Source organism: Lissotriton vulgaris, chromosome 5, assembly GCF_964263255.1.
Source record: "Lissotriton vulgaris chromosome 5, aLisVul1.2, whole genome shotgun sequence".
NCBI classification, from domain to species: Eukaryota; Metazoa; Chordata; class Amphibia; order Caudata; family Salamandridae; genus Lissotriton; species Lissotriton vulgaris.
This window is the reverse complement of record NC_141693.1, coordinates 183211925-183239810: the sequence shown is the minus strand read 5'-3', so window position 1 is coordinate 183239810 and position 27886 is coordinate 183211925. Positions and strand designations below refer to the sequence as shown.

Below are 27886 nucleotides of genomic sequence, written 5' to 3'. Positions count from 1 at the left end.
GCCCAATTTATGTACAAAATCAACACCATCGCCCGTCCGCGCAGCGGGCGGGCGCGCCGGCGGCGCGCCGAAGGCGGGCCCGTCTGCGCCCGTCCGCGCCGGGACTGGGCCCAGGGCCATAACCCCTGCCTCTCGCATCTCTTACTCCTGCAGCGAGCTTAAGGAGCTGTGCCCTTCTTACGCTCCGCTATGTACCAAACTTGATGTATCGCTCACACCATCGGCATCTCACACACGGTGTTCACACTGTAATTCCCCGTCCATGCTTGTTACCCCCACGTTGTATAGCAAAACTCGAGCTACTGAGGCTGACACGCATATTTCCATGGCTCTTGTTAATGCGCGGTCTTTGAGTAAACACTGCCAGGATATAGCCGATTTGATTAGTGATTTCAATTTAGATATCCTTTATATCACAGAGACTTGGTCTGACGAAGCATCTGCGCCTGACTATGTTACGGCAGTTCCCCCAGGCTATAGTGCCTATCGGCAGGACAGGCTCATGGGAAAAGGTGGTGGAATAGCCATCATAGCAAGAGACCAATACAAAACCCGTTGCGTGCCTATCCCCATTAAAGCATGCGAAGCCATGCATTTTGACATCAAAATGGCCCCCACGTACAATTTTAAGGGATCACTGATATATAGACCCCCTGGTACTAGATCTGCGTTTCTTGCAAATCTTACCAATATCACCGAATCTATAGCAACAGAAGAATCCACCACAATATTAGGTGATTTTAATTTTCACTTAGAGCTTCACAGTGATAGGGACACCACAACCCTCATGTCAGATCTTGACTTGATGGGCCTGAAACAGCTGGTTACTACCCCTACCCACCAGGCTGGCCACACGCTGGATGGAATCTTCACAAACGTGGAAGGACTGTCCATCACTTCTGTTCTCCCTATGACCTGGACAGATCATTCAGTCATTTTTAGCAAACTTACTATTAAAGGTCCGCAGAGGAAAAAAGTGAACCCTGCAACAGAAGGCACTTTCAGAGTTTGGAAGGACATTAACCCCAACGATTTAATGTTGCTTCTCAATACCTCAACCCCGGAACTATCCACCGACCCAACGACTGCTACCAATTGATATTGATATTGATATTGATATTGAGATGTATTTGTAAAGCGCTCGTTCGCCCGGGGGCTTCATGGCGCTGTAGACAGGGACACAACGCATCAGTTACAGGAAGCAAAGAGGAACTCATCAAAACGCTTGAGAAAAGAGCCATGTTTTGAGGGAGTGTCTGAAACTAAGGATGTTTCCACACATTTTAAGGTGAAGAGGAAGGGAGTTCCAGAAGGCAGCTGCAAGGTGGTCAAAGCAGCTGCCTCCAAGACGCTTCCTTTTATAAGTAGGGACAGTCAGAAGATGTTTATGCATGGAGCGAAGATTCCTAGGGGGGTCATATTTTTTAAACAGATCTCTGATGAATAGGGGGCCTGATTGTTGTAAGGACTTAAATAAAATACAACCAGTCTTAAAAGCCACCCGTTGCTCAACAGGCAGCCAATGTAGTTGTTTTAAGCCCAGTCTGACAGACTGCCTCTTAGGTAGATTCAGAATGAGTCTGGCTGCCTGATTCTGAATCAGCTGGAGGCGCTTTAACTCGCCGACCGGGAGCCCAAGATAGAGACTGTTGGAAAAATCCAATCTAGACAGAACCAGGGAGATAACAATCTGTGTGAGCGCCTCCAAAGAGAAGAAACGAGCAATTTTCTTAATTTTCTTCAGCTGAAATAGACTGGAGGACACCACTGCGCTGACCTGCCTTTTCAGAGACAGATCTTCGCTAAGGAAGATTCCTAGGCTCTTAACCGAGGACGATTTAGATGGGGGGGCTCCCATGCTGGACGGCCAAAAGCCAGGGTTCCAGCTGAGTACACTCTGCCCAGGCAAGACCAACTCAGTCTTGCCTGGGTTGAGCTTCAGGTGATTGCAGCTCATCCAACTCAGGATGTGAGACATGGTGTTTTGAAACACTACCACTGAGTCCTCGGTGTTTAAGGGAAAGATGAGCTGCAAATCATCTGCGTAATTGAAGATGGTGACTCTGGTATCCCTGAGGGAGTACAGCAGGGGGCGTAGATAAAGATTAAAAAGCAAAGGTGACAGGGAGGAGCCCTGAGGGACTCCACAGGTAGTAGGGATAGTGGGGGCCGTGAAGGGGCCCAGTCTCACGGATTGGGTGCGGCCAGTAATAAATGAGCGAATCCAGCTCAGCGCAGGACCCCTGAGGCCGGCCTGTTCGACACGGTTGACCAAGATGGTATAGTCAACCGTGTCGAATGCCGCTGATAGGTCTAATAAAACCAGCGCCTGATGGATCCCCTTGTCTGCATTCCGCCTCAAAGTATTTTGAACTGAGACGATGACTGCTTCAGTGGAATGAAGAGGACGGAAGCCAGCCTGGTTAGGCGCAAGGTACTGTGTTCTTTCCAAGAATTGGGACATGCTATCACAAACATGAGCCTCCAATATCTTGGCACAGTACGGCAGCAGGGAAATGGGCCTGTAGTTGAGAGGATCCGATGGATTAGCCCCAGCTTTTTTCAGCAAAGGGATGAGAAGGGCTTTTTTAAAACTGGCAGGGACCAAACCCTGTGAGAGGGAACCATTCATCATGAAAAGAATGCTCTCAGGGATAGCGGCTCCCACTTCCCGCAGGATGTAGGGAGGGCAGACATCATCAGGAGAGCCAGATTTGGGGGGCGTGGCTTGGGCGCCGATGGCGATGGTCGCCTGAGAGCTCGGCTCCGGGACTAAGCCCGAGATTATCCTGAATATCGGAGGCTGAGGGGCACCCCAGACCCCGCATTCGGTTGAGCGAGGCGACGACACCCTACCGGGGGCCTTGGTGGAGTTTGGACGGGGGTGGCTCCGAAGAACCGCCGAAGTTTGCGGAGTTGCGGAGTGCGACCCAACATGGCGCCCGGACTCCTTTGTCCCCTTGATCGAAACTACTGAGTTGAAGAGGTCTCGCGGGTGTCGACTGGCACCCGGCTTCACCATCCTCGGTTGTTTTAGACATTGGACATTGGCAGGCTCGGACCTTCTGCAACGGGTTCATACTCGATCAGACGACCGGGCGGGTGCCCACGCACTAGAGGGCACCGGGTGCGGGTGCCCTATGATCCAGGCGGTGGTCCGCATCGCGACTCCGCAACTAGCTACGATTTCCTGGCCGGTCCAACTATATGGGAGGCGCGACACTCTGGCGCCACAGATCAACCGAGGGAGTTGGTGGCCCTCACCCCGGAGCTATAGTGGGTGAACGGGCCTGCCCGACCCGGCGACGGTTGTCTCCGCCCCCTCATCGGTGCCCTCGGACGCCGTGGCGGTGGCGTGAGCCGAAGCGGCGGAGTCTCCACAGGCTCTGGAGAAGGAGATCGCCCATACCCGATGTGAGAACGAACTCCCGGGAAGGTCGTGCTCGACACCTGTACACGGAGACGCCTACTCCGGGACCCTCACGGAGAGCCCCTGGCAGCATGGGGAAACCTAAAGGAGCCAAGGGATCCAACCAGACCACCTCGGACTCTGAAGCCCAGGACAAGGAAGAGCATGGAGACCCAAAAAGACCTGGTGGCGCACCACTGCAGCAACAGTTCGACCGTGTACTGGAGGCGATAGAGGCAACTCGGTCGGCCCTCCAACAGGACATTGCTCAGGTGGCGACGGGCCTGGGCCTCCTTAGGGCAGACCATGGTAAACTCTCAGACCGGGTCAAGGAGGTGGAGGGCACGGTGAAAACTTTAGAACCGGCGCAGAGAACCCTGGCTGCGGCGATAAGGGATGCCTTATCCCGAATTGAGACCCTCGAACGGAGGGCGGAGGATGCGGAAGGCCGCAACAGGAGGAATAACATTCGAGTGGTGGGCCTGCCGGAAAAAATCGAGGATGGCGATATGGTGCGATATTTGGAGACCTGGCTCCGAGACACAGTGGTCCCGGAGGGTCTGTCCTCCTTTTACACTCTAGAACGGGCCCACAGAGTTCCAGCACGGCCCCCACAGCAGGGACGTACCCCAAGGCCGGTGGTGGCGCGGTTGCTACATTTTCGGGACAGAGACCTGATCCTAAATGCCGCCAGGCACAATGGCCCGTTCCAGGTTGCGAACAGTCAGGTGAACATCTTCCCTGACTACACCTACGAGACGCAGCGCAAGCGGTTCTCCTTCCTGGCGGTTAAGCGTGAACTCAGGAGTGAGGGCATCCAATATTCACTCCTATTTCCCGCAAGGCTCCGCGTCATTGTCGACGACAAAACCCAGTTCTTCGACACCCCGGAGGAGGTCTGTGACTGGCTCGAATTGTATCGGACAGGGAAAGATGGTTTTGGCGCCTCGACCCATCAGGCGGATGAGCCGGAACAAAGGAGGCGATCCAAGAGGGTCAGGAATCGCCGCGGCCGCACGGGAGGGCCCTCGACTGCGGAGACTTCATCGGAGCGGAGGGGAGTGTTGGAAGTTCTGTCGGAACTGTCGGGAGCAAGAGGCGAAGCCATCGAGGAGGAGGAAGAAAACCCGGGTGCTCAGGGGGCACCATCGGACTCGGAGGATTCAGTGGCAGACAGTACCCATACACCGGTGATCACACCGAAATCGGTGGAGGACCTTCTGGACGGACAAGGGTAACGGGGTATGCTGCCTTGTTTTGGGTGGGGGCCCGGCAGGGGGGAGGCGGTTGCCGTTCTTTATTGCTGACAACGAAGGAGAGAGGGTTGGGGGGCTTCTGCTCTTGCCCCGGAAGGTTTTGACACCGGGGGGGGCTTGCTATAGTCCTGGTAGCCTGGGCGACGAGGGCCCACTGCCTCCGCCCAGCCCGCACCTGGCCCATAAGGCCTTCCTACGGTGGCGACCGTAGGACTAGTGGGGGTTTTGGGGTTGATATACGTCGAGGTTTGGATGGGATCTAGATGGTGCAGTTTGGGTCCTGTTCTGGGGTGGTTGGGGGGGGGCCTTGTTGGTTCTTGGGTGGTTTGGTTCTGGTTGGGGAAAATGGCCGCCATCAGCGCTGGGAGGATTGATGCTTTTTCTTTGTGGGGACCCGAACGGGGAGACTGTGCAAGAACACTCTGGGACAATGGCTGATGTTGCTAACTTGAAATGTGTTACTTGGAACGTGAGGGGGCTTCACACTATGTCCAGGCGTCACAAGGTCCACGCTTATTTAGTGCGTAGGGGAGTGCAAATGGCGCTGCTGCAGGAAACGCATCTGAACAAGGCGGAAGGGGCGGCGCTTCAGCGTAGGTGGCGAGGGCAGGTCTTTTCCACGGCGTACTCTGCTTATGCCAGGGGGGCGCTAATATGGATTAGGGCAGGAGTCCCCTTCCAGGTCACGAGGACAGTGTTGGACCCAGAGGGGCGTTTCGTGGCCATCTCAGGCACTCTAGGAGGGAGGGACCTGAACGTTTGCTGTGTGTATGCTCCTAATGTAGACCAGACTGCCTTCCTTTCCAGGTTATCGGGCTCGCTGGCCCACTTTTTCGCCGGGCCCCTCCTGCTGGGGGGAGACTTTAACTCCGTAGTGGATGTGGACATAGACCGCTCGCATCCCCCGCTCCCCGATTCTCCGGTCCGGCGGACGGCTAAGGGTCGTCAAGATTGGCAGACCCGCTGGGGTTTGACGGACATTTGGAGGGCGCACCACCCCGCGTCTAGAGATTATTCATACTTTTCGAGCCTTCATGAGCTGCATGTCAGGCTAGATGGCTTTCTTGGTTCGCCCGAACTAGTTTCGGCTGCGGTCCGATCAGAGTACTTATCGCGGACCATCTCGGACCATAACCCCCTCCTGCTGGACATTCGCTGGTTCCCCGGGACGCCGGCAGTACCCACCTGGAAGATGCGCCCCAAGATCCTCGAGGACAGTGTCTTCAAGGCGGACCTAGGGGAGAGAATCACGGATTATTTTGCGTCCAACGGCGGCTCCGCGAGTACTAGAGCATTCGAATGGGACGCTTTTAAGGTGGTGATGAGGGGCTACTGTATCTCTAAGAAGGTGGGCATGCGGCGTGTTATCCTGGCTGATTTGGACGCAGCGGACCGGGCACTCCGCGAGCTTGAAGTTAGCCGCCCCGGACACCCGGAATTGCAAACACAAACGGTAGAGGCGAGGGAGAAGGTAGCGGTGGAGGTCGAACGGCTCCGCTGTTTCGATTATAAGGCCTATACGGTCCGGTCTATTGCGGAGGGAGACAGGTCGAGTGCGTTGCTGGCGTGGTTGGCCAACCCTACGCGCCAGTCCCAAACGACGACAAATATGCGTAGGGCAGATGGGACCGAGGTGTGCACCCAACCGGAGATTCTTAGTTGCTTCCGGCATTACTACGAAAGTTTATACCGCAGTCGCTCCGCACGTGACCCAGACCGGCTTGACAACTATCTTAGCCCACTGGAACTCCGCACAGTAGGACAGGAAGTGGCGGAAACCCTGGGTTCTGATATCGACTTGGGGGAGATCCGCGGGGCCATCAAACGGATGGCGAGGAACAAGACCCCGGGCCTAGATGGCCTTCCGGTGGAGTTCTATGCAGCTTACGCTGACCTCTTGGCCCCTCGGTTACTGGTGGTCTACAGGGAGGCGAAGAGGTTGGGTCGTCTCCCTGGCTCGATGTGTGAGGCGTTGGTGGTTCCTCTCCTCAAACCAGGCCGAGACTCATCTGACCCGGGGTCCTACCGTCCCCTTTCAATGTTGACGGTGGACTACAAAATATTGAGCAGCATCTTGGCCTCGAGGCTGCTGGGACATATGAGTTCCCTAGTGCATGAGGACCAAGCCGGTTTCATCCCACGGCGGAATACGACTATGAACATCCGAAGGTTGTTCCGCTTGCTTGGGGAACCATTCGTGGATGCCCCGTCCCCGGTAGTCTTGTCGGTGGATCTGGAGAAGGCTTTTGATAGCCTAGAGTGGGACTACCTATGCACGGTATTACGGAGATTCGGCCTCGGGGAGGGATTTGTCAAATGGACTGCAGTCCTCTACGCTTCCGCTTCGGCCAGAGTTAGATCGGGCCCCTTGATTTCATCGCGATATCCGGTGGAACGTGGCACGCGGCAGGGGTGCTCCTTATCCCCGCTTCTTTTTGCACTAGCGGTGGAGCCACTGGCGATGCATCTTCGCTCGGGAGCCCACTATACGGGCTTATGGACGGCGGCGGGCCCGCATTATGTCTCGCTCTATGCGGACGACCTGTTGCTCTTCCTGGAGGATCCGGTCGACGCTTTGCGGGGAGCGGAATTAGCGCTAACGGAGTTCGGAGCGGTCTCAGGCCTCCAAGTGAATTGGTCTAAGACCTGCCTCTTCCCGATGCGTAGGGGTAACCCCACTCCTGCGCTAAGTAAGGAGGTCAGATGGGAGCCCGACTGCTTTAAATACCTTGGGGTATTTGTGTACCACGACCAACCCGACCTCCTAGATGGGAACATTGCCCGTTGCATACGAGCACTCCGAGGTTGCATGGATTTTTGGGCCACGCTGCCGCTCTCAGTGGCGGGACGCATCGCCCTGCTCAAAATGGTGGCGCTCCCCCGGCTATTGTATTACTTCCGAACTTTGCCGATCTGGGTCCCACCGGCCACGTTTCGTCGCCTGCGTTCTATGGTGGTCGGGTTCCTCTGGGGAACGGGCCGGCGGCGGGTGGCCCTCAATACCCTGATGAGGCCGAAGGACGAGGGGGGGCTCGCTGTGCCGGACTTCGAGAAGTACTATCTGGCGGCGCAGCTCCAGACCTACACCCAGGAGATAGCCAGGGAATTCAGAGGCCCGGAAGACGGCAGAGGGACGGGTATGGCCAGGCACGTCCTCTCCTTTATCGCGCTGCGACAACGCTTGGTCCTACGGGACTTGTCGATGGAGGAGCGGACTATCCGACTATGTTGGAATCGGGCTCACACCAGAGGCCACCTACGGACGCCATATGCGCCTGAAATACCGTTGGGGATGCTGACGGCCCTCCCCCACGGAGGGGATTGGTCACGATTGGCGGACTGGGAGGATTCCGGTTTACAGCTCGTCGGGGACCTGTACGAGGACGGAGCGCTCCTGTCCTTTCAGGATCTCATTGACCGCTTTGGGATCCCCCGGGGCGACTTTCTGCTGCACTCGGCCATTGTGCGAGCGATCCAGGCGCACTGGCAGAACGGGCTAGAGGAACCCCAATTGTCTCAGGTGTGCCAGTACGTAATGATGTCGGCGGGTACGGTGAAGGCGGTCACTTGCCTCTACGGCAGGTTGATTACCGAGGGGTTGGTTCCTCTCACCACATTGAAGTCCCGCTGGGAAGAGGACATTGGTAGGGAGATCCCGGAGACGACCTGGTCCCAGTTGGTGAGGCGTGCCTGGAAGGGTACACGTAGCGCCCGTTTCCAACTGGTCCACTATTATGTTCTCCATAGAGCGTACCTGACCCCGGTAAAGATCAGGCGTTATTTTGCTACGGCTTCAGCGGAATGCCCTAGGTGCCCGGCTCAGGAGGCGGACCTCCTGCACATGCTATGGGCCTGTCCAGGACTGACGTCCTACTGGCAGGAGGTAGCGACGACTTTGGAGGAGGTGACGGGGAGGCACTTATCATTCGATGTGGCGGTAGGGCTCTTGCACTGGTTCCCCCATACCCCCCGGAATAAAATCTCCAGTAAATTTATCGACCTGGGGCTCCTACTTGCTAAGCGAGAGGTGACCAGGAACTGGAAGGCACGAACTGGTCCTGCAGGCAGCAGATGGCACAGTGAGCTTTTGAAATGGGCGGCGGGTGAGAGCGCGCTAAGATACCAACTGGCTTGGAGGCAGGGTAATGAGAAGGCGCAGGAGGCCGCGTTAGAGTGGGAAACGCTGGTGCAGGCCCTCAGGGATTATTGTACCCCCAGCGACTCCGAAAGTGAAGAAGCAACTCGCCCCGAGTCCCGTTAAACGTTAGCATTGACAGCACGATTACCTTCCCCGTGGGTCAAGCAGTGGATCCTATGTTGATGAGCTCCCTGGCGCTGATGGTGGGGGGGGGGGGGGGGGGGGAGGAGGGGGGGAGGGGGGGGGGGGTTCACAGTTCATTGGAATTTCGAGGGGGGGGTTTATTTTGGGGGTTTTGGGTTTGTTTAGAAAAGCAGATGACGGACAGTGTGTTATCCGGACCAGCTCCAGCATCCTACTGACCCCGGCTGCATTTGCCGCCCAACCCCAGGGATGTGGGCTAATAGGCTGTATACAAACGTTATGGAGGGGGGTCGGTGGGCTTTATTTTGTATATGTTGTTCATAATACAATGCTGGTCGCTACTGTATTGTTTTACTGATTCCTGCAATAAAAATATATTTAAAAAAAATAAAAAAAAAAAAAAAATCAGGAGAGCCAGATTTTACTTTAAAAAGAAGTTTGGATAGACAGGCAGCATCAATGGGGGGGAAGGATTCCAGGGTAGAGGGATTGTGATAGATGTCCGGGGGAGGAGGGGATAGGGTGGTAAGAATGCTTTGCTTTATGGTGCAAATCTTATTCAGAAAGAAGGTATTTAGTGTGTTGCAGAGATCCTGGGTGGGAGCCACAGCTGGGGAAGTTCTGTCACTGCCACAAAGACCCTCCACAATGTTGAATAAATCTCTGGATTTATTGCGTGAGTGAAGAATTTGCTCAGAGAAATAGTCCGTTTTGTGCTTCTGAATAAGTTTCTGATACTCCTTCCGTGCCCTACAATAATCAGCCTTGTCAGATTCTGAATAGGCCGACCGCCACTTACGCTCCCTTTGACGAACTTGCAGCTTTGCAGCTTTAAGATGAGGAGTAAACCATCTATGAGCGTCATGAATACGGGAACGGGGGAAATTGGAACAGGGAGCATGGGCATTGGCGGCCTGAAATAGCCAGCTGGAGAAGGCTTCTTCATACCCCTCAATATCCTGATCGAACGGGGGGAGGGATGAAGTTAAGGTATCAATGAAGGCAGGGAGGTCAGCGTGCTTCCAGAGTCTAACTTTCCCTCCTTGCTGAGGCGGCTGTTTCCTGTTCTCAGTGATGATGATAGAAAAATCGATCAGAAAGTGGTCCGACCAAATACATGGAGTGATGGAGTTAATGGTAAGAGGGATGTCCTGCGACCAAATCTGGTCGAGGCTGTGTCCTTTTTTATGGGTGGGGAGATGAATCTGCTGAATGAGATTCAAATCCGAAAGGGTTTCTTTCAATGCAGCTGCCTGCCCCACCGGCTCAGCAGAGTCCAGCCAATCAATTCCAAAAATGGCTGGGTGAAGCTTCTACTCACTTGGCACCCACCAAATCAATTTCTAAAAACAGAAATACACCCAAAGCCCAGTGGTACACGAAAGAATTAAAAGACCAAAAACAACTCACTAGGAACAAGGAACGACAATGGCGAAGAACCTATGATACTGAAAGCAAGGACAATTATAAGAAAGCCCTTGCTACTTACAAATTAATGATTATAACAGCAAAAAAGGATTACTACACTCGCCACATAGAAGCTGCCAAAAACTCTAGCAAAAAGCTTTACGATGTTGCAAAAACCCTTGCGGGAAATGCCCCAGACCTCAACCCACCCCCATCACAAACATTATGTGATGCCTTGTCAGACTTTTTCTTTACTAAAGTCAACGATATTTATCAAGCATTTAATCTTGACCAGGTCCATAGTAGTGCTTCCACCCCTCTGATCACTTCTTTGACTAATCCAATTAGTACTACTATGACCTCTTTCAATGCCCTCACCACTGATCAAGTTACGAGCATTTTCAACACGATTAAAGCTGGGTCAGCTTTGGATCCTTGCCCCTCTTCTGTACTAGCCACAGTACCAGATACAGTCGTCCCCATCATAACCACCCTCTGTAACATTATTCTAGCATCCGGTTCCTACCCTGACTCCCTGAAAAATACACTGATTAAACCTCTGCTTAAAAAACCTGGGCTAGATAAAAGCGAACTGAAGAACTACCGTCCCATTGCAAGTCTCCCTTTCCTAGCAAAGGTCATAGAAAAGGCTATGAACCAGCAGTTATCAGCCTATATAGAGAACAATCATTTGCTGGATGATACCCAGTTCGGCTTCCGCAAATACCACCGCACGGAAACCGCTCTCATCAAAGCAGCCGACGACATAAGAGTCATTCGTGACCAAGGAGGTACTGCTGTATTAGTCCTCCTTGACTTGTCGGCTGCTTTCGACACGGTCGACCACAAGATTCTGGTCGACCGTGTCGAGAGGATGGGCATTCAGTTCACTGCCAGAGATCTTCTGGCCTCCTTCCTGACCAACAGAACTCAGGCGGTTACACTGGGTCCCTTCCAGTCGGCCGACCTGTCGTTACCGTGTGGGGTCCCACAAGGCTCATCCCTGAGTCCGACACTATTTAATATATATGTGTCGGACCTCGCTAGTGTCATCAAAGCCTACGGGATGGGCCTGACCTCATACGCCGACGACACCCAGTTGGTTCTGGCCATAAAGGGAGATGGACAGAAAATGGCGGAGAGATTTCAAGATGGGATGATTGCCATTGGTGAGTGGATGGCAAGAAATTGCCTGAAACTTAATTCCGATAAAACGGAGGTGGTTATCTTCGGTAATCTCTCCCCAGCCTGGTCGGCAACTTGGTGGCCAGCGGCCATGGGCACTCCTCCCTGCCCCACGGCCAAAGTTAGAAACTTGGGTGTCACTTTTGATAACCAGCTCAACTTCATGGCCCATGCGAATAAGGTGGCTGCCAATGCTCACTTTAAGCTGCGAATGGTAAGGAAAATCACTCCTTACTTGCCAGAATCAGCAGCAAAAACACTGGTTTCCTCACTAGTGTTGTCTTCATTGGACTACTGCAACGGTCTGCTGCTCAATGCCCAGAACAGAGTCATTAAAAAATTACAGACAGTGCAGAATGCCGCCGCCCGAGTGCTTTCTAAAAAACCCAGATTTGCACCCATCTCGGACACGCTTAAACAATACCACTGGTTGTCCATTCACAACCGGGTCAAATTTAAAGCTCTGTGTATTGTCTTTAAATCACTTCAGGACCTAGGACCCAGATTCCTTAGAAAGCAACTGATTCCCTACAACCCTCCGAGAACCCTCAGATCCACCTCTCTCAATCAACTGGTGATTCAACGCAGTCGAACAGCCTCCTGTGGCGATCGCCGCTTTTCAATTGCGGCCCCTAGACTCTGGAACACCCTGCCTATCCACATAAAAACCAGTTCCACTCTTCTTCAGTTCAGAAAAAATCTGAAGACTTGGCTTTTCAATCAGTAATTCTTATCTCCGCATTTCCTGTCTAGGGTGAAACTCTAATGCAATTTCAGCGCCGAGACGCCTAAGGGTAATTGTACGCGCTCTATAAATGGCATTAAATAAATAAATTGCACTGGGGTGACGAAGTGAGCTAAAGAACGATGATTGTTCAACCCAGATCTGTGACTGGGGGTGAGTGTCTGAAAAGTACCAGCGCTCCGTCCATCATCTCCTTGTGTTTGCTATGATTAAGAATTTCCAGGTTTGGTTGTGTTTGTATACTGTGGATATATGTGTAAATGTTGTTGTTTCACTTTGAAGGCACGGAAACAATGGGTTGAACTGACCTTAGTACTCAAACAAGGTCTTCTTATGGCTCTGATTATGTCACGCAGAGTCGCGTGCAGAGCCGTTCCATTGTGACATCGTCGTCAATGTGAGAGAGCTGAGGAGGAAAGTTTCTGTGGAATGCTGCACATTGGGGTAATTCAGAAGGTGGGGAATCCACAGGCAGATACTGTATCCACCAGAAAAAGCGTTATCGAAGTTAAGTAACATTGCGTCACATCAGAGTTCTATGGCCATGGTTCCACTAACCCAATTCAGTTTCACAACATGTCATGATCTTTTACCTTACATGATTTCTTCCCAGTGTGGCGTCAGATTCCTTGACCTCCATCACTTTTCTGATTATACCCCCTCATATTTTCTCAGTGTGCCACAGTCACCATGGCTCACCTGGTTGTAGCTCAGTCTCTTGATCTTCATCACACTTCTATTACCTGTACTCTCATGAAGATGGTCATGGTCTTAAAGACATTGTAATGTGTTCTCCAAATACTCTACAATCATAGAGTACATGTAGACCCTTGTTGCTGCTGTCACAAGGTCCCTAATGTACATTGTGCAATATGTACTTGATTTTAATTTAGTTTTTTGTTTTTCTCAGGGTGCAGTTGGAGACCCAGGACCAGAGGGGCCTGAAGGGCCACAGGGACCTTATGTAAGTTGAAATTGAAAAACTGACTGGCTGGGTGTATAACAATCTGTTACTTGCATGAGTACTGTGATTGGGCCTCTAATAGAGAGTGGGATCTTGACATAAAGGGTTGAGCGTGGCTGATGTAATGTAAATGTAAATTGATACTTGTATAGCGCACTACTCACCCGCAAGGGTCTCAAGCCGTCCAGTCCTGGGCATCCCCAAGGTGGAGGTCAGGCATACTTAGCGTTGTGGGGGCCGTTGTGGAGATTAAGCAAGCTATTGCCCAGAGTTGCAGAGTGGGACTCCATGATTGGAATAGGCACCGAGGCAAGAAATATCAGGTCCGTGGAATTTTGAGCCCAAGACCCGCCGCGGCGGGGAATTGAACCCTGGTCCCGGGCTAGACCTCTGCATCAGGGTCTGCCGCTCCAACCATTGAGCCACACTTCTCCACTGATGAGTTTCAGTTGTGCTTCAACATTGTTCATCCTCTGTGCAGCGGTGAATTAAATCTTTATTCAGCACCCTCTGATCTGACTTTTATCTTTCATTTCAACTTTATTGCGTGATCCCTTTCCTGCCTCATCTGGCCACTATCCCCTTTTTCCCTTCTTTCCCTCTATCCTTGCAGTACATCTCCATATAGATTTTTCACCTGTCTTCCTGTTTGCCTTCCATCTCCTTTCACCATTTGTTTCCTCCTTACAATGTCTCCTTTCTCTCCACTTGTTCACTCCTTTTCCTTTGTCCCCTCATCTTACTTGTGTACTTTATTTCAACTGTATCAACATTTGGTCCTATTTATCATCTTCCTCTTCCTATATTATCTCATCCTTCTTAAATAATGTATTTTTTTCTCTTTTCTCCATTGCTTTCTACCTGTTTCACTAAAGTCTTGCAGCCTGGCCATAACTTGGCTGAGCCTTACTGCCATTCAGAGAAGCCCCTGACATTCTCATGGGCACCTGGGATAAACCTTGTTCCTGCCCATCTGTAAATAGGTGGCACAATGCCACTGACCTTTCGCAGATGACCCTACTTTTTTTGATGCAACACCCTACTCCTAAGAGCTTGGTAGTTCAGCATTCCACTAGCAGGATCAGTACCAACTCCTTCCCTACAACCGCTCAGTTGAGTGTCGAAGAAAATGGACATTTGGGAAACTAGTGTTCTCCTCATCCAGACTTCTTTTTTGATCTATCAACAGCAGCTGCTTGCTGGGTTGATAGTTACACTCATTATGGGACATTGTTCAGAGAATTTTTGCCAGCAGTGTCTAAGGAATTCCAACCCAACCTGGCGCAGACTATCCTGTATGGCTGGGAAGCAGCTAAATATGTCATAGAGTCAGACATGGACCCAACCTGCTGCTCAGGCAGAGCAGTTGGGTCTAGCATGATGATCCAGTGGCACACATGAATCCACAGGTTTCTTGTGTGACATCCAGGTGTTACTCATGGATATACCATTCAACAGGTCTCGCCTATTTGACGAGAAGACTGATTCCTCCTTTGAGTGCTTTAAAGAAAGCAGAGCAACAGCATTCTCCCCCAGTCTTTCCATTCCAGCAAAGCAGTATTCCCAACAGTTTCACCCCTTTCAAGGCCCAACTAGGGGTTTGGCATGCAGGTAATGCTAAGACTCACCACCCGTTCAACAGGCACCCCGTCTCTTCAGGCTCAGGATAGGGGATCCAGCAGACAGAATCCTGGTCCACATGGACTATGAACCTCCCAGGCCCCTGCCTCTCCAGCAGCAGCCTTCAAGCTGTTTTAGTTTGCCCTTAGTGGCACACAACTACAATGTGGGAGGCAGTATCAATCATTTTCTCTATGGATGGCAGGCCATACCATCCAGCAAGTAGGTTCTACAGATAGTTCAATGAGATACGCCCTTCCATTCCCTTCCAAACTGCCATATCTTCCACTTACATGAGAGCGGCTTTCAGAGGAGCATTTTGCTGCAGAAAGTTCAAACTCTTTAGGCAAAAGGAACCAGACTGCGGAAATCTGAACTGGATTTTACAACTGCAATTTCCTATTCTTGAAGAAGGGCAGAGACCTTCTTCCTATTTTAGATGTCCGACCTCTCATTTCTTTCTGTTGAAGGACAAAATCTGATAGAGACTACAAGCCGCAGATTCCTTCACGTAGAATTATCCCCAGGCGTGAGACTGGATCCGGAAATTTTTTGCCACAGCATCCCTGCATGTCGGGGCGACATCACGGGACTCCGCCCAGGCGTCGTCCGTGCATGTGATGTCAGCGAGGTCACATAAGCCCCACCCTGACGTGCCCACATCAGTTTTTTCCTTTTCCTCGTGCAACGCGGATCCAGTCTTGCTGTGGGCCTGTTTGGGGCCCCTTTGTTCTCCACCAATTGTCTTCTGTACTGGTGGAACAGTGTGCAAATGCCTTCAGGCTTCAAATATTGCACGCCGTGTGAGCGTCTTATGTCAGCGACGGGCCCTCACCTCATTTGTATGTGGTGTTTGGGGGAAGATCACAGCACCACTGATTGTGAGGCGTTTCAACAGTTGATACCGAAGTTGTGGCGGGAGTGCCGCATTAAAATTCTATTGGTGCATCTCTCCAGGTCGACCTCCTCCCCTCGATCAGCTTTGGCAGACGGCTTCAGATACGGCCCTGGTCGTCGTCCTCGTCCTTCTCCGATGTCGCAAGAGCATCTCTCCTCAGTGGGTAAGTGTCGCAGTTTGGACCCAGGGGCTGGTGTTCGGCCTTCCGGGGGCGTGGACTCTCCGCGGGTGATGCGGCCTGTGCGTCGTCCTCCTATCTACCGTTTCCCGGTGGGGGAGCGTCGAGATTGAGACATACTTGGCGACTTTGCAGGCCTTGCTGGCGTCTCCTACCCTTCCTGGGGCGTCGGCGGATCCCTTGCCTCGTGCGGGGCCCTCCGTGGCGCCGCTGCGGGCTTCGGCCCCGGCGCCGACTAGTTTGGATCGAGGCTTGGAGGATGTGGTGCTGTTTGGGTGCGGCCCCTCTGGGGTCCCTCCTTCAGGCCACAGGGCTTCTGCCTCGCTGCAAACTCCTGCGGGAGTTCCTGTGGTGTTGCGGGAGGTCGCCAGGGATCAGGTCACATCCCCAAGCCCCGCTTTGCCTTCTGGACAGGCGAATGCCTCGTCCTAGGCTGAGCTGACACTGTCCAGGTGTCGATGTATGCTTCGGGCTGCGCCACAAGGGTCGGTGACCTCTCCTTGTCCCGCTTTGGGCCGCGGTGGGGTGGGGACTCCACGTCCCCCTCTGGGCCTTTCTCATTCCTCCCCATGGGCAGCTGCCTCGTCGGAGGGTGAGAGGGACGTTGAGTCATCCCTGGCACCGCCTCGTGGGTCGGAAAGACCGCCTTCGCAACATTCTGGGCCAAGGCTGGCAGAGAAATTTGGGTTCCTCCCCCGGTCCCTCTCGTCCCTCCACGCAGGCGGCTGCCTCGGTGGAAGTCGAGTCGGCGCCGGTACCGGCCCTACTCCGGTCCCCAATCTGGTCCCCGGTGCGGTGTGACTTGGAGGAGCCCTATCTAGACCATCCTTCGGCCCGGATGGTGCTGTTGTCCTACCCCAGGGTGCAGACTCCAAGGCTCCACGCAGAGGTCGTGCAGCAGATTCGTCTTCGGACGTTCCCTCTTCTCTAGAGACTGGCTGCATTTTGGTGACCTCTTCCCCGGGGACTCGCCACCATGTGGCGTCTTTATTTACCGGCATCGAACGGTGGCTCCCTGCCCTTTCTGAGGCCGAGATGCTCGTCGAAGGAGCGGCAGGTACCCCATTCTTCGGTGCTTCTGGCTTTCAGGTCTGGCCCCTACACGTCCCGCTTGGCTTTGGGGACGGCCGCCTTAGTCTACAGCCATCACCCACAGAGGAGCTGTTTTCTTCTCCGCAGGGCCCTACGGAGGCGGGTGCGGCCTTTGCACACGCTGTGTCCATGGCTGTGGGCATTCTGCGCATGGAGGACCCCATTGCTCATTTTCCAGCCCACCATCTCTTGGAGGTTCTCCACCAGGGCTCTGGTGGGATGCAGATCTTACTCCCCTTCGAGGGCTCGCTCCTTTCTTTCCTGGAGGGAGCTTGAGGCGCCCAGCCTCGGGAGACCCGGTGCCTCAGCACCTTCTGCATCGTCACCTGCCGGCGCCACGTGACCCGGCATGCCCCTCCCTCCACCCCTGTGCTGCCAGTCCACACTTGAGGACTGCTTTTCCCTCCCTGCAGTCACTGTTGACTCCGCCGTCCCAGGAGGCCTGCTAGCTGGACTCTTGGGGGCGCAACATATTTGCCTCAACTAGCGCAGCCCTGCGGCCCCGTAACACCTTATGTGTATTGGCAAGGGTCTCCTCCTGTCTGTGGGATTCGGCTGAGTCTCTGGGTTCTGTGTCTTCAGAGGAGAATGGTCAGGTGGACCTGCGGCATCATGCTTTGATGCTCTGAATGGCCGGGAGCTAGCGGCGTTTATTCTCCGCTCTGCCCTGGACATCTTGGTGGTGTTGGGCCGGGCTATGACTTCCTCAGTAGCCCTCCGTCGCCATGCTTGGCTTCGGGACGGCGTGTTCTCTGAGAATATTGGGGAGCGGCTCATTGATCTTCCATTTGATGGCAGCCTGTTGTTCAATGCTCCGGCTGACTCTGCCATCCAGAGGTTCCTGGCGGGGCTCCGTCCTCCTCCACCTCCTACTGCTCCTCCTCCTCCCCCTTATTCTCCTCCTCCTTCCCCTCCTCAGTGACTGCTAAGCTGAGCTGGGTTTGGGCCTTTTGGTTGCCCTTGCTGTAGGTGGTATGTGCTGGCCATTGAGTCCTCCTTGTTAGGACTTTGGCATTGTTGGCTGCTGAACGGACCTTGTTGCCTGTGTGTGTGTGTGTGTGTTTTTTGCTGGAATTGTTGCACAGACTTAGCCCTGAGATTCGGCCTTCTGTTTTTCTTTGGGCAGCTGTCAAGCCTTCCGTGGGGCTGTTTTTCCCACGACGCTTTGCTTTCTCCTCTGCTGCGGAAGTTCTTCCAAAGAGGGTTCCCGTGTTTTGGGATTTACCGTACCCTATGTGGGGTAGTGGTAGCTGTTATATAGCTCTGCTCTGCTGGAGAGTGCTGGTTGCCTTCGGGTACCTGTTCTCCATGGCGTTTCAGTATGTTGCTATTGCTTCTTGTGGTTGTGTGCGAGCCCTTGTAGTATTGGGTCCGGCCATTTCCTCTCCTTCCTGCTCTTGTGCAGAGAGCTGGGATGCTTCAGTATCCTTCATGCTTCTGGGGTCTTATGGGTATAGCTACCGTTCTGGCTGGCCTGTTGCCTTCCTTCTGGGTGGGCTCGCCTCTTTCCTTTGTTTCCTTGGATTCTCTGGGCTTTTTTCTTCCTGTTGTTCTGCCTGTCCTGGCATTGGGTGGAAGCTCTGTTGCCCTGGGGGTGGAGTGAGGTGCTTCGGCCTCTCCGGCCTTGCCCTAGGTTCCTCTGCCATGAGTGTGTGGGCCTCCACTCTACCTTCTTCCCCCTACATCCCTTCTGTGGCTGCTGGCATTGCCTTGTGGGGGTCCTCTTGCCTGGTAGGGAAGAGGTTACCTCCCTGGTCTACGGGGCTGGTCCCCTGTGGGCCTTCAGTCCTGTCTGGACTGGTGGAGTCCTTTCACAGACCCTCCTTCCCTATGGGTATTGCTAGGGTATCTATTCTGCATGAAGGAATCTGCGGCTAGTAGTCTCTATCAGATGTACGAGTTACTTATCTTCGGTAACAATGTATCTGGTAGAGACGATTCTAGCCGCAGATTCCTTCACGGTTCGCCCTTCCTCCCTGTTCTGCGAGGAGACCTGGGCTGGCCCTTGGTAGTCGCCTCCCGGTGGGGGGCCATGTCCTCTGTGAGTGCCTTCTTTTGCTCTTGCGGTGGCTCCGTCTGGTTGTTGTTCTTCCCTCATCTTTGGTTCTGGGAAGGTGGGGCTCTGGTGTTCCTATGCCCTGCTGCTGTGGCTGCTCTCCCTTCCTTCCTTCCTCTTGCTGCTAGGGGCCTGGCCCCTCTACCTCCTCTGAGTTGGGGCCCTCTGGTCATGCCTTACCCTTGTTTCTTGGTGGGGTGAATGCCCTCTAGGCTGGGGTGGCTGGAGGTTGGTTGTTCCTGCCTGTTGGGACTGTCTCCCCTTCCTTGTTTTGGGGTGTGGTTGTAGGCCTGCTACATGTGACATGGCTTTTACACAGGTTCCCCGTCTCTGGGGGAGTGGTGGGGGGTCGCTGTCTGTGTATTGGTTGGGTGGCTGCTCAGGGCTCTGCTCTGTTCTTCCTCTCTTTGTCTGCCCTTGGAAACTGCAGTGTTGCACTGTTTCTATGGGGTTTCTTTTTGGTATGCGCTTTCGCATACTGTTCCCATACTCCCACAGTTTTTTATTGGGTGGCTCCGGGTTGTGGCGCCGAAAAGTTCTCAGAAGAAAACTGACGTGGGTGCGCCACGGTGGGGCTTATGTGACCTCGCTGGCATCACGTGCGCGGACGACGCCTGGGCGGAGTCGCATGATGTTGCTCCGCCCCCGGCGCGCAGGGATGCTGTGGCAAAACACTTCCAGATCCAGTCTCACGCCTGAGGATAATTCTACGTGAAGTAATCTGCGGCTAGAATCGTCTCTACCAGATACATTGTTACCGAAGGTAAGTAACTCGTACTTCAAATTGCTTATACTAGCCTACGTACTATCTTCCCTGGATCTAGGAGAGTAGATGGTAGCATTGGGCCTGCAGGGTGCCAATTTCCATGTTCTTGCCCTGCAGTGCGACAGTCGCTACTTGAAGTTGAAGGTGGGCCATGAACAATTTGTTTGCCTTGCTCCCCTTGGGCCTCACCAGAGCCGCTTGGGTGTTCACAAAAGTGATTGTGGTGTTGGCAGCATATATTCGGAGGTTCAGTGTACCAGTCCTCCCCTACCTTAATGACTGGCTGTTGAAGGCATGCTCATCACAGTCAGTCATGGCCTACCTCCAGACAGTGAGCCTGCTGACAGTGTTGGGGTTAACTATCAACATTTTGTAGTCCCACCTGACTCCTTCACAGAGGCTCCCTTTCATTGGACCCATCCTGGATAGGGTCGCGATCAGGCCTTCCCTCCAGATCAGCTTGTTCAGGAGATTCAGGTTATGATCTGAATGTTTCAGCCTTGAACCTGGTTCACAAAGAATCTGAGGCTTCTTGGAGTATTGAACTCTTTTATCATGCTTGCCAACCATGTCAGGCGGCATATATGGTTGCTGCAGTGGGATTTGAAGTCTGTGTGTCCTGCACCAAGGGAACCTGCCCAATTCCATACAGGCTGTAGAGGAGACTGCAAAAATCTGCAATGGTGACTGTCCATCCATAATTGGACCAGCAACTGGCCCCTCTCCCTTCCCCAAAAAGGACTGACAGTGGTGACAGGTGCATCACTGCTGGGTTGGGGAGGTCACCTGGGAGAGGTGGCGATCAGGGGATTCTGGTCTCCGGTGAAGACCCATCAAATTTGCTTAGTGCTGAAAACCTGCCTGCCATCTGTCAAGGGGAGGCTGGTTAAGTTCCTCAAGGACAGCACCACCTCTATGCAAGCAAGGAAGGGTATGTCTTAGACCCTGTGCCAGGAGGTCCTGTGCTGCTGGAAATTACAAAATCATCAGGGGATTCTCTGATAGTACAACAGCAAGTGGTACCTTTAGGGTGCACAAACTCAGACAGGGACACCTAGCAGATCATGAAAGGCAGCTAGAACCCAGTATCTTCCAGCAATAGGGGAACCCTAGCTTGATCTTTTTGCCACTGCCAAGAGCTCAGTGTCCAAACTTTTTATGCTTTGTAGTTCCCAATAAAGCTCTGTCTCTCTGAGATGCATTTTGTTTAGAGTGGAGCATGAGACTCCAGTATGCCTTCCTGCCACTACCTCTCCTGTCTCAAGTGTTCAAGAAGATCAGGAATGTCCGGGCCCAAGTCATCCTAGTGGCTCCAAATTGGTTCAGGAGAGTGTGGTACCTGGAACATATGGGCATGAGCATCTGTCTTCCAATCCAGAGGATCTTGCCTTTGGACCTCCTCAATCCACACCTCCATGCGTGGAGATCCATTGGAGATCAATAACCTTCCTAGGAGGTTATGGATGTCATCCTAGCAGCTAGGCATCCTTCTACAGTGCTTGTTGTATGCAAGATGATGGGAATAGTTTGTGGTTTGGTGTGGCACAGGTAACACAGACCTGTTAAAGGCCAAACTGTCAGATGTGTTGCTATGTCTTTGGCCAGGAAGGATTTGCTGTGGGTGCTGTAAAGGTTACCTGTTGACCCTTTCAGCCTTTTTTATTTTTTCCAAATTAGTTGTCCTTATTTAAATCACCTGTTGTTATGCGTTTCCGCAAACCTTTGGTCCACTTGTTTCCCCCAAAGCCTTTTGTGTTGCCTCAGTGGGACCTTAATCAGGTCATTTCCTTCCTTATGTGTGCCCTGTTTTAGCTATTACACAGCTGTCCACTGTATCTCTTGACCCTGAAGACAGTTTTTCTCATCACAATCACCTCAGTGCCTGAGTGCTCTTGCATTACAGCCACACTACACCATTACCTTTAAGGGCAATCCCTATCACTTTGGCTAGTCTGTAACACTCCTGATGTTTTTTTCTGCACCTCACCCCTCAAAAGAGCAAGAGACACTCCATCATTTAGGTCCCAAAAGAGTGTACTGAGTTTTTATATCGATGGTATCAAAGACCATGAGGTTGATGATCAGCCCTTTGTGGGGTTCTTTGAGGCAAAGAAAGCCATGTGCAGTGCAGAAGAGAACTCTATCAAGGTGGATAGTCCACTGCATCAAAATGTATTGCATGATGGCCAAAAAGCAGCCTTCTCAGGGATTGTGTGCCCAATCCGCTGGAGCCAAGGCTTCTATTACTGTGCTGGCACGCGGAGGGCCTGTACTGGGTATTTGTCAAGCATCTTCATGGGCATCAGTGCACATGTTCCTGAGGCACTACTGCCTAGACAACCAGGTCTGATAGGAAGGGCATTTTGGCGATTCGGTCCTGTAAGACCTTATAGTCGGAGTCATTCCACAGACTCACTACCCTACTTTGGAATGTATTCCAAAGGTGAGGAACCTGCAGTTCAATATATCTGTAAGAAGAACAGGTTCTCCAGTATTGGATCTTCCATAGATTGGCATGCTTGAATCATTCCCTGTCGTTTAAGTTAGAGTCCCACGGTAAAACGTGAAAGACTAAAGACATTTGTATCTGATAGAGACTTCTACCTGCAGCTTCCTTACCTTTGAATTCCCCAGGTGTCAGGCTGGATCCGGAAACTTTTGCGAGAGCAGTTCCCCTTGTGCGTGCCGTCGGGTGGCTCCATTTGGCTCCATATGACGTTGTTAGTGTCAGTTATGATGTCGCAGTCCTCTATATAGGTGATACCCAGGCACACAGATGTCAGTTTCTTTCTTTCTGTGCCAGTTAAGCGGCAATCTGGGACGAGCTACCCCTCTGTCCCTTTTGGGCATGTTTTTTGGACTATTTGTCGACCAAAACTTTGTTGTGTGTCGAGGGATGCCTTCTAGGAAGACAGGATTTAAACTGTGTGGCGCCTGTCACTGCTCCATGTCGTTACCCAACCCCCACCTCGTATGTCCTTGGTGTCTGGAGCATGACCATGACTTGAAGTCGTGCTTTGACTGTCGGGCCATGGCTCTGAAGACCTTGCAGGAGCGTGCTATGAAGCGCTTTGTGGCCCAGCAGTCGACACCGGCCTGCAGGAACCGCGGAGATCCAGGTCCCGATCGAAGAAGAGGAGGTTGCGGGACCACTCCTGGATCCCCAAGCGCTCTTCCTCCCGCTCGAGGTCTTCGGGACGCACGGGGAAGAGGCACAAGAAAAAGAAGTCTAAGCAGACTTCATCTTTGCCTTCACTGTCGTCCGTCGATGAATGAGGTAGGAACACCGATGCTCTAGGCTCGGTTCCGGGTCAACTCCACACCTCCCTCCCTCACCAGGACCCGGAGAGACACTCGCTCAAATAAATTAATTTTATGGGGCCATGAACTGTGCATTCTCACTGGGCCGACCTCTCTGGTGAGCCTTCGTACCTCTCTGGTGAGCCTTCGGGCCCACGGGATCAGAAGTGGCCCCATCGGATTCGGCGCCATTGGGACCTCAGAAATCCAATCCGGGACGACGCGATGTACCCCAGCATCGGACCCGAAGTCGGTGCCTTTTGGTGCCGCCACCACCCACTGTCAGTGCCAGCCCCATCCTTATCCCCGATGACTCAGAGTCAGATCAGTGTCGCCCGAGGCTGACTCCGGTAAAACCAAGATGTTCTATGTTGTCACTCTGTTATCTTCAGGACCTTGCAGGCTGGGAGAGTACTGGGAGGGGTCTATAGGCCCTTTAGAACACCAGGATGTGTCTGTAGAACAGATGGACTGGTATAAGGAACTTCGGGAGGCCAGTGGACTTGACAAATCCTGAGATACTGGCATGCTCTCTCTGCCAACTGTGGCTACAGAGGAGGGGGCTTCTCATGCCATGGAGGGCAGCTGAGATCCCTGGACTGGAGTCGCCGTCCGTGCAGGTCAGGACTAATATTCTGACAGAAGTGCTTCAGCCTGGGGTTTCAACTTCTGAACCCCTATTGCCATTTAATGAGGCACTTAACTGATATCCTCCTAGACATGTGGTCCAAGCCTAGCACAGGGGCTCCTGTGAAAAGGACAGTTGCCCGCCGCCATCGCTTGGCTCCAGGAGACCCAAAGTTCCTCAGCCAACAACCCACTCCTGAGAGCTTGGTGGCACAGGTTTTGACTTCCCATAGTGCATTTCCTTCTACCCCCCTGGGTAGGTAATCCAAGAGGCTGGAAAAACTTGGGAAGAAGTCTTCTTCCGCCAGCCTGATATTGCGGTCGGTAAAAACTGCATGCTTATTGGGCCATTTCTCACATTCCCTTTGGTAGACGGTTGTGCAAGTGATGCCACAGGTCCCGGAGGAAGCCCGGGTTGTACTCTCCCAGGAGGTGAAGGACAGAAAAGATGCAACAAAATTCACCATTAGAAGTGGCCTTGACATAATTGACTCGCTGGGTAAAGGGGTTCAGTCAATAGTGGCCCTACAGCGCCATGCCTGGCTAAGCACATCTGGCTTCTCGGACGATGTCCAGGCTAATTTGACGGATCTGCCCTTTTACGGATCTCATCTCTTTGGACGGAAGGTGGACTCCTCTTGGAGCATTTCAAGGACACTCCTGCTACTGCCAGATGCCTCTCAGTAACACCCCGTGGCCAGTCTAACTTTCGCCCCTCTTTCAGCGGCGCCAACCATATTCCAGCCACCATCCTGCACCGACTTCTCACGCTGTGAGAGGACGTGGACGCAGTTCATTCTGACCTCAGAATGGAAGCCAGAAGTCATCTGCTACCCAGCCCTCAGAAGCCACATCCTCCAGGCTCTCATAGTCTGACTCTGCAAAACGATGCTACTCCAGTCGGAGGTCCACTGAAGGTCTATAACATCGGACAAGTTGGTCTTACAGATCGTTCAGGAGAGCTATTTTCTGCCTTTCCTTTCTTTTCTTTTCCTTCTCCTATTCGGCCACTTCAAGGATGGCTGGTGGAGGATCTTCTAACTTCACTCCAAGCGGGCTACACAGGAGGTTTGGGTTTCAGAATTAGGCAGTGGTTGCTATTCCCGCTACTTTCTGATTTCAAGGAAGACCAAAGGGTTAGAGGCCATTTTAGATCTCCGGAGCATCAATCTCTTCCTCAAAAAAGAGAAGTTTAAGATTCTCATGTTGGCTCAGGTCTTGTCTGCTCATGACCAAGGAGACTGAATGGTGGCGTTGGACCTGCAGGATGTGTATTTTCACATTCCCATCCTGCCGGGTCACAGACGTTACCTACGGTTCAAGGTAGGCCATGAACACTTTCAGTTTACTGTGCTACCTTTTGGCCTTACCAGCACCCCTTGGGTGTTCACCAAGGTGATGGCGGTGGTTGCAGCTTATATTCGCAGGTTAGGGATCTCAGTCTTCCCCTACTCAACGACTGGCTGTTGAAGGCATGCTTCCCCCAGGCTGTTGTCTCCCACCTCCAGACTACGGCGGACCTCCTTCATTTGCTTGAGTTTTCTATAAATGAGCATAAGTCAGACCTGACTCCCTCTCAGACACTCTCTGTAGGGGGGGTGGCTTAGTATATGATGCACACTTATTTGAGTGAAGCTCTTTGCAATAATCCAGGCAACCCTTATGGAGATTTTAGTGGTCTTAGACAACCAAAGAATGCTCTCCAAGTGGTAGCTGTGGAGAGCATCCTTCAGGCTTATCCAGATGGAGTGTTAAGCAGCTTGTTTTACCAGATCTAATCATGTAGTGTAGGTTAAACGAAAAAGAACCATACAGTGTATATATAAAAATATGTCTGTTTAATATGCAATACTCACTAACACATTGATATATCTCCTACCCGGAGATATAAACACAAATACACAATAATACTTCAATTGCAATAGGTAAGTAAGCACAAAATACAGTGGTCTCCTGGGGGAGACCAAACCATATACTAAAAAGGTGGAATGCGAACTACGACCGAAGTCGGCACTTGAACCAGAAGACTCAGGGGCACTGGAACCACCCAATGTAAGTATCCAGGAGCCCTACTGAGGCAATGTGCAGAGTGGAAACCCAGCCGCGTACTCAATAGAAGTCTACTGGAAAGTCGTGGTTGCAGTGTTGAAGAAGAAGGACCCTTCCGAGTGGACCCTGAAAAACCTATTGGAAGACAGAAGGTTGGAGAGCCACTCCACCTGTGGATACCCCAGGAACCAAGATACCTACACCAGGGAAGGCGGGTGCATCAGTGCGAAGTGACATTGAAAACCGCTGTAGACCACAATGGATGATTTCAGAAAAAGATGCCACTGGTGAAGACTGTGCAAGAGTCTGGTGGAATCCAAGGGTGGATTCTTGAAGGGGAGAACGTGCAAGCAGAGGGGACAGAGTCTATGCCACTTGGAGGTGACCAGGAGTAATGGAAGAGTAATGCCCTCCAATGTCGGAAGGTTCAGGAATGATGACTGTGACCTTTTAACTGCAGCTGTGAGGACCAAGTGATGCTGAGGAAGACCAAGAGCTGTGTACGAGCTGTTGCACGTCAGAAGTCAAGAACCGGGGAGTCGGTGTCTGGCGGGAGCACCAACAAGCCTTGGCAGCTGCAACAGGTGTAGAAAGTGAAGAAGGAGCAACGTTGGAACCAGCAAGGTCCAAGGGACTCACCACAAGCAGGAGAGTCAGAACAGGCCCTGAGCAAGCAGGGGAGCCCATTTGAGTAGGAGAAGACCCTCAAGAGGACCCACAGGCCTAAGGCACAGGAGTCTCAAGAGGACCTTGAGCAGCTCACCAAAGATTAAGGCCCATGGTGCAGAGGATGCAGTGAGTATGCTGCTTTGGCTCAAAGAGATGCTCGAGGCTGGAGCTTCTTGTAGCCCAAAGATCTCTGGAGTACAGTGTCAACAAACCTTGGCAACGGCAAGTCAAAGTGGTTTGGTCCCAGTGGTACCGATGAGGGATATTGGCCTCAAAATTGTGAGAACAGGTCAGACCTCGAGCGAGTTGCATAACCATCGACTGTGTTGCTCAAACCATAGTATGCAAGGAGGGCACCAAATGTGCCCTTAAAAGCAGTTTGGTGGTGCTGGTAAGCACCCCACCACAGCCCAATACACTAAGTCATGTCTGGGTGTTCATCACACCTCCCTGTGACAGGAAACCTATGGTTTTACTTTCCCCTGCCAAAGCTCAACTCAGCAGCAGGAGGGCAGAATCATGTCTGGGGTCGGCAGCATCACTAGCTTGCTGACAGACCCTGGAAGGCTGTTACCAGGAGTACTGGGGTCTTCCCGCATAAGCTCCTCAATGCATGGAATCATACCTCCAACAGCGGTAACGATGTTGGGGTATGATTCCAACATCTTTGATACGAAACATGCCCATGTTCGGCACAGCCACTACATAGTTAGCCATTGTATAATGACAATGCCACTATGGGCCAGATGTACGACCCTAAATTGCATGCACAAACTGGTTAGGGACACATTTGCGCATGCAAAAATTAACAGGGCCATGTGCAATTCCTATTTAGCGAGTCACAATTTTGTGTGACTCGCTATATAGGAATTGCGACTCGCTGTTAGGAAGGGGCATTTCAAGGGCGTCTCTTCCTAATAGCGACACTCTACCCCATGTATGCTTGTTTTGCGACCACAGTTGCAGTCGCAAAACACTCGCAATTTACCGCCCTCTTCAAGAGGATGGGAATACACTCACAAATGGGAAGTGGTCCCCAAAGGGCCCTTTCCCCTTTGCAAATGCAGTTGAAAATATTTTTTAGGGGCAGGCAGTGGTCCCCAAAGGGCCCCTTCCCCTTTGCAAATGCAGGGGAAAATATTTTTTAGGGGCAGGCAGTGGTCCCAGGGACCACACTACCTGCTCTTAACAAATGAAACAAAAACGTTTCATTTTCTTTTTTTAAATGCATCCCATTTTCCTTTAAGGTAAACTTTCCGCATTTTAAAAAAAACTGCTTTATTTAAAAGCAGTCCCAGACACGAAGTTCTGCTGAGCCCAGCAGGCCACCATCCCTGGGAGGGCCAGCCATTCCCAATGGGGTCACACATTGCAAGTGCCTCT

The 27886-nt window shown here is 52.3% G+C and overlaps 1 protein-coding gene across 1 annotated transcript in view; it reads left to right on the top strand.

Annotated features, from left to right (window-relative positions):
- Positions 1 to 13198: 13198 nt before the first annotated feature.
- LOC147710433 (collagen alpha-1(II) chain-like) overlaps positions 13199 to 27886 on the top strand; it is a 218560-nt gene continuing 203872 nt past the window's right edge. Inside the window, exon 1 of the mRNA XM_086920000.1 lies at positions 13199 to 13248. The gene's annotated coding sequence lies outside the window, so the exon portion shown is untranslated. The remainder of the gene's footprint in view (positions 13249 to 27886) is intronic.